This window comes from Cebus imitator, unplaced genomic scaffold (assembly GCF_001604975.1).
Source record: "Cebus imitator isolate Cc_AM_T3 unplaced genomic scaffold, Cebus_imitator-1.0 Scaffold202, whole genome shotgun sequence".
In the NCBI taxonomy this organism is placed as follows: Eukaryota; Metazoa; Chordata; class Mammalia; order Primates; family Cebidae; genus Cebus; species Cebus imitator.
The window spans coordinates 1543729-1551355 of NW_016107517.1; positions in this window are offsets into that span (position 1 = coordinate 1543729).

The following is a 7627-nucleotide window of genomic DNA, read 5'->3' on the forward strand; positions in this document are numbered from 1 at the left end:
AAAAAAAAAAAAAAAAAAAAAAAAAAAAGCAAGCAGACCCCGAAATTCTACTGGCAGGAAGCAGGCTGACAAAACCACTCAGTTGTAAACAAGTGCTACATTTAATGAAAAGGAAAGATGACTTACAGTGTGAAATCAAGAGCCATGGAGAATTTTATCCAAGCCTTAAGACCTAATCAAGGAGATTCAAATATTTTTTACAACTAGATTTCAAAATTGCTATGGACCAGTGAGTTCTTTATGGTTTAAATATTTTGCTTTTTTGAACAAGAACACAGCAATTTTTCTATCCTGGTCTTATGTTGGATATGTACAGGGATAGATAACTTCTTTCCTTAGTTTCACAAATTTATGGATAAGGGGAAGCTATACGTAAGGAATTATAAAGAAATACACCTAACTCACCTCATCCATAGCTGGATCTGATTCAAGTAATAACATTCTGAAGTTTGAGCTGAGTTTATAATGGGATGAGAGTTTTATGGGCACATAGAGGGTATACATGTATTTTGTATGTGAAATGGACAGGGCTGATTAAGGGCCAAAGGGAATATTGTGTTAGGCAACTTGTAAGATGTGTCATCCAATACTTCCAGCTCTTGGTAATCACATCCTTGTGTAATTCTTTTTCTCTGAGTATGGGCCAGATTAAATGATTTATTCATGGGACATCATATTTGAAAACACATTTCCAAGAAGACAATTTGTACTGTCTTGGGCATCCTCTTTCACTCTCTCGGTCACTTGCTTTGAAGAAACCTGCAGCCATGTTGTGAGGTGCCCTTTGAAGAGGCCCACGTGGCAAGTGACTTGTGTCTTTGGTAAAAGACAAAGAGAACCTGAGGCCTCTAAACAGCCCCACAAGTGATCCTGAAAGTGAATCTTCCCTCATTAAAGTCTTAAGAAACCTGTAGCTCTGGCCAATATCTTGACTGCAGCTTTGTGACAAACCTTGAGCTACAGCCAACTAGCTAAAATGTATTTCCTGACTGTTGACCTGCTAAAAAAAAAAAAAAAGAGAGACAGAGAGAGAGAGATAACAAATATTTGTATTGTTAGGCAGAATATTTAGGGGTAAAATTAGTTACAAAACAGTAGATAACAAATATACCTAATCTAACCCAAGCTAACTGATAATGTTGCTTAATGGCCTAAATATAGAAAATTTTGTAAATGGTATGTGCATGCTTAAACTAACAATAAAACCACACATTCTGCATTAGATCACTTTTGAATCTGTAAAAAACTGTGAGCCACTATCCCTTTAAATTTTGTTTCTGTCCTATCTTGTCCTCCCTTTCTTGTGGAATTCCAGTTAAACATGTAATAAAACACAGTATAAATTCTATACGTTTTATTCCCTTTCTTTTTATCCTTCTGTGCTTCAATCTGCATAATTCTTTGTGAGTTATCATCTAATTTATTTCTTCTCTCTTTAGCTGTGACTATTCTACTCTTAAAAGCATCCACTGACTTTTAAATTTCATTTGTTACATTTTTAAGCTTTAAAATATACATCTGTCACTGACAATTCCAATATCCAGAACCCTTGGGTAGGCTAGTTTTTTGTTTTCTGTTGTTTTATGTTCAGACAGTCTTATATCACCAAGTCTCAATCAGATAAACTTACCATATTTTTGCTGTTTACAGTAAAATGATAAACATCATATTTTTTCTGTTTATAATAAAATAATGTTTATCCAATTGAGACTTGCAGGTAAGTCAGTCAGTCCAGCTAGGCATGGTGGCTCATGCCTGTAATCCCAGCACTTTGGGAAGCTGAGATGGGAGAACTACTTGAGTCCAGGAGTTTGAGACCAGCCTGGGCAACAGAGTGAGACCCTGACTCTAAAAAAAAAAGTGAAAAAAATTAGCTGGGTATGGTGGTGCATGTCTGTATTCTGGAATCCTTAGGAAGCTGAGGTGGAAAGATCATGGGAGCCTGGGAAGTTGAGGCTGCAGTGAGCCATGAGTGTGTCACTACACTCCAGCTTGGGCCACCGAACAAGACCCTGCCTCAAAATAAAATATTATGTATTTGCCTTCAGAGATGTTTGACGTTTGCTTTTACTGGTACCTGGAGACACTCACACTCTGGAATTCAGTCCAATTTCAGTGATTGAGGCACAATCCTCACAAAGGCATTTCTCTTCATTTGTAGCTTTCAAGGGTCCCAATTCAAAGTTAACGTGGCTCACCAGAGCACTTCTTCTTTCAGCAGATCTTGAATACCAATCCACATTGTCATTGTCTTTAGAGCTTATCAAAAGCAGCGCTTATTCTCTCCCTGTTTCAGTCGCTCTTTTATGAATCATATTTGGTCTTTGCAGAAAAATGGCCAAAAGCCAACGCCAACTGTTTGGACCTCTGTTCTCCCTTTAATCCCAAACCATAGTAAAGATAATTATCTTAATACTAAAACATTAATAGGAGGCTCATTCAGATCATACAGGGGCAAGGGGACAGGAACTAACATTTGTAGGCAATGAGAAGATGACATGTGTTTACTATATGATATCTTATTCGTCACTTTTTTTTAAATTGTACTTTAGGTTCTGGGGTACATGTGCAGATCGTGCAGGATTGTTGCATAGGTACATACATGGCAAGATGATTTGCTGACTAAATACCCCAGTCACCTACATTAGGAATTTCTCCTAATGTTATCTCTCCCCAACCTCCCCACCACCACCTTACTGCACCCTAGACCCCTAAACAGACCCCAGTGTGGGATGTTTCGCTCCCTGTGTTCTCATTGCTCAATACCCACCTATGAGTGAGACAATGCAGTGTTTGACTTTCTGTTCTTGTGTCAGTTTGCTGAGAATGATGGCTTCCAGATTCATCCATGTCCCTAAAAAGGACACAAACTCATTGTTTTTTATGGCTGCATAGTATTCCATGGTATATGTGCCATATTTTTCCTGTCCAGTCTATCATCGGTGGGCATTTGGGTTGGTTCCAAGTCTTTGCTATTGTAAACAGTGCCACAGTGATCATACATGTGCATGTGTCTTTATAATAGAATGATTTATAATCCTTTGGGTATATACACAGTAATGAGACTGCTGGGTCAAATGGAATTTCTATTTCTAGATCCTTGAGGAATCGCCACACTGTCTTCCACAATGGCTGAACTAATTTACACTCCCACCAACAGTGTAAAAGTCTTCCTATTTCTCCACATTCTCTCGAGCATCTCTTGTCTTCAGATTTTTTAATGATCACCATTCTAACTGGTGTGAGGTGGTATCTCAAAGTGGTTTTGATTTGCATTTCTCTAATTACGAGTGATGATGAGCATTTTTTCATATGCTTGTTGACCTTATATATGTCTTCTTTCGAAAAGTGTCTTTTCATATCCTTTGCCCACTTTTGAATAGGTTTGTTTTTTTCTTGTAAATCTGTTTTAGTTCTTTGTAGATTCTGACTATTAGCCCTTTGTCAGATGGGTAGGTTGCAAAAATTTTTTCCTATTTTCTTGGTTGCCAGTTCACTCTAATGATTGTTTCTTTTGCTCTACAGAAGCTCTAGAGTTTAATTAGATCCCATTTGTCTATTTTGGCTTTTGTTGCCAATGCTTTTGGTGTTTGGTCATGAAGTCCTTGCCTATGCCTATGTCCTGAATGGTTTTGCCTGGGTGTTCTTCTAGGGTTTTTATGGTGTTAGGTCTTATGTTTAAGTCTTGAATACATCTGGAGTTAATTTTAGTGTAAGGTGTCATGAAGGGGTCCAGTTTCTGCTTTCTGCACAGTGCTAGCCAGTTTTCCCAACACCATTTATTAAACAGGGAATCCTTTCCCCATTGCTTGTTTTTGTCAGGTTTGTCAAAGATTGGATGGTTGTAGATAAGTTGTGTTGCCTCCAATGCCTCTGTTCTGTTCCATTGGTCTGTATCTCTGTTTTGGTGCCAGTACCATGCTGTTTTGATTACTGTAGACTTGTAGTATAGTTTGAAGTCAGGTAGTGTGATGCCTCCAGCTTTGTTATTTTGCTTAGAATTGTCTTGGTTATGAGGGCTCTCTTTTGATTCATATGAAGTTTAAGGTGATTTTTTTTTACAGTTCTGTGAAGAAAGTCATTGGTAGCTTAATGGGGATAGTGTTGAATCTATAAATTAATTTGGGCAGTATGGCCATTTTCATGATATTGATTCTTCCTAACCATCAGCATGGAATGTTTTTCCATCTGTTTGTGTCTTCTCGTTATTTCCTTGAGCAGTGGTTTGTAGTTCTCCTTGAAGAGGTCTTTTACCTCCTTTGTTAGTTGTAGTCCTAGGTATTTTATTCTCCTTGTAGCAATTGTGAATGGGAGTTTGCTCTTGATTTGGCTCTCTGTTTGTCTGTTATTGGTGTATAGGAATGGTACCAGCTCCTCTTTGTATGTCTGGTAGAATTTGGCTGTGAACCCGTCTGGACCTGGACTTTTTTTTTGGTTGGTAGGCTATTAATTGACGCCTCAACTTCAGCCCTTGTTACTGGTCTATTCAGGCTTTCAGCTTCTTCCTGGTTTAGGCTTGGGAGGTTGCAAGTGTCAGGGAATTTATCCATTTCTTCCAGGTTTACTGGTTTATGTGCACAGAGTTGTTTGTAGTAATCTCTGATGGTAGACTGTATTTCTGTGGAATCTGTGGTGATATCCCCTTTATCGTTTTTTATTGCATCAATTTGGTTATTCACTCTTTTCTTTTTTATTAATCTGGCTACTGGTCTGTCTATTTTGTTGATCTTTTCAATAAACCAGCTCCTGGATTTATTGATTCTTTGCAGGGTTTTTTGTGTCTCTATCTCCTGCAGTTCTGCTTTGATCTTAGATATTTCTTGTCTTTTGCTAACTTTTGAGGTTTTTTTTTTATCTTGCTCCTCTAGTGCTTTCAATTCAGGTGGGCATTTATTGCTATAAAATTCATCACTTTTAAAAAGTGATCTATAAGGTAGTTGTTTTGTCCTTATTTTTACTGAAGAAAAACCTGAGATTCATAGGGATTAATGTATCTTCCCCAGGAAGTCAGCAAATAACAGAAACAGAATTTGTATCCAAATGTACCTGACATCCAAGACACAGTTTCTGCTGTATTCTTTACGCTGACCTATTTTTTGGCTTCCATTAGAGTTAGAAAGGAGAGAGTTTTTTTGTTTTATTTTGTTTTGTTTTGGTTTGGTTTGGTTTGGTTTGGTTTCATTTTAAAAATAACAAAATAAGCAATATCCAACTCTAGTGGAACATATACTACTTACATGTCCGAGAGTTTTCAACTTTAGAAAACACACCTTTAATAGCTCTACATTATGCACTCTTCTGAATTTGCTAAGCCTCTGACAAATTGACATTTCTGCTTCTTATGAGATATATTTATAATAAAAGAAGAGACAAAGCCATGACTGGAGAATCTGATAAAAAATAATCTGTACTTGCTGTTATGCTTTGGCTGTGTCCCCATCAAAATCTCATCTTGAATTCCCATATGTGGTGGCAAGGACCTGGTGGGAAGTAATTGAATCATGGGGGCAGGTCTTTCTCATGCTATTCTCATGATAGTGAATAAGTGTCATGATATCTGATGGTTTTATAAGGAGGAATTGCCCTGCACAACTCTCTCTCTCTCTGTCTGCTGCTATCCATGTAAGACATGATTTGCTCCTCCTTGCCTTCCACCATGATTGTGAGACTTCCCCAGCCACATGGAACTGTAAGTCCGTTAAACCTCTTTCATTTATAAATTGCCCAGTCTCCGGTATGTCTTTATTAGCAGCATGAAAACAGACTAATACAGTAAATTCGTCTGAAAGTGGGTGCTACTGTGAAGATATTCAAAAATATGGAAGTGACTTTGGAACCGGGTAACAGGCAGAGGTTGGAACAGTTTGGACAGCTCAGAAGAAGACAGGAAATTATAGGAAAGCTTGGAACTTCCTAGAGACTTGTTGAATAGCTTTGTCCAAAATGCTGATAGTGATATGGACACTAAAGTTCTGAGGTGGTTTCACTGTGAAATGAGGAACTTGTTGGGAACTGGAGCAAAGAGACTGGTGACATTTTGCCCCTGCCCTAGAGATTTGTGGAACTTTGAACTTGAGAGAGATTGTTTAGGGTATCTGGTGGAAGAAATTTATAACCAACAAAACAATCAAGAGGTGACTTGGGTACTGTTAAAGGCATTCAGTTCTATAAGGGAAGCAGAACATAAAAGTTCAGAAAATTTGCAGCTTGACAATATGATAGAAAAGAAAATCCCATTTGTTAAGGAGAAATTAGGCTGGCTGCAGAAATTTGCAAAAGTAATGAGGAACTGAAAGTTAATCAACAAGAAAATGGGAAAAATGTCTCCAGGGAATGTCAGAGACCTTTGTGGTAGCCCCTCCCATCACACTCTGGGAGGCTTAAGAGGAAAATGTGGCTTCGTGGGCCAAACCCAGGGTCCTCATGCTGTGTGCAGCCTAGGTACTTGGTTCTCTGCATCCCAGCTACTCCAGCTGAAGCTGAAATGTGCCAACATAGAACTCAGGCCATGGCTTCAAAGGGTGCAAGCCTCAAGTCTTGGCAGATTCCACATGGTGTTGAGCCTGCCAGTTCACAGCAGTCAAGAATTCGGGTTTAGAATACTTTGCCTAGATTTCAGAGGATGTATAAAAACACTCAGATGTCCAGGCAGAAGTTTACTGCCGGAATGGGGCTTTCATGGAGGAAATCTGCTAGGGCAATGCATAAGGGAAATGTGAGATTGGATTCTCCACACAGAGTCCCTACTGGGGCACCATCTAGTGGAGCTCTGAGGAGCACATTAGACCCCAGAATGTTGGATCCACTGACAGCTTGCCCCACATGCCTGGAAAAGCTGCAGATATTCAATGCCAGTCTCACAAAAGCAGCCTGGAGGGATGCTGTACCCTACAAAGCCACAAGAGTGAAGCTGTTCAAAACCATGGGAAGCTGCCTCTTACATCAGCATGAGGTGGATGTGAGACAAGGAGTCAAAGAAGATCATTTTGGAAATTTAAGATTTGACTGCCCTGCCAGATTCCAGACTTGTATGTGGTCTGTAGCCCCTTTGTTTTGGCCAATTTCTTCCATTTGGAACAGTTGTATTTATCCAGTGCCTGTACCCCCATTGTATCCAGAAAGTAACTATCTTGCTTTTGATTTTATAGGTTCATAGGCAGCAGCAACTTGCCTTGTTGCTCCTGAGACTTTGGACTGTAGACTTTTGAGTTAATGCTGAAATGAGTTGTTAAGACTTTGGGAGATTGTTGGGAAATCATGATTCGTTTTGAAAGGTGAGGACATGAGATTTGGGAGGGGCCAGGGGGTGGAATGATATAGTCAGACTGTGTCTTCACCCAAATCTCATCTTCCCACATGTTTTGGGAAGGACCTGATGGAATGTAATTGCATCATGTAGGCAGTTCTTTCCCATTCCATTTTCATAATAGTGAATAAGTGTCACAAGATCTGATTTTTTGTTTGTTTGTTTCTCTGAGACAGAGTCTCACTCTTGTTGCCCAAGCTGGAGTGCAATGGGGCAATCTCGGTTCACTGCATGCAACCTCTGCCTCCTGGGTTCAAGCAATTTCCCTGCCTTGGCTTTCTGAGTAGCTGGGATAACAGGTATCCACCACCAAGCCTGAAT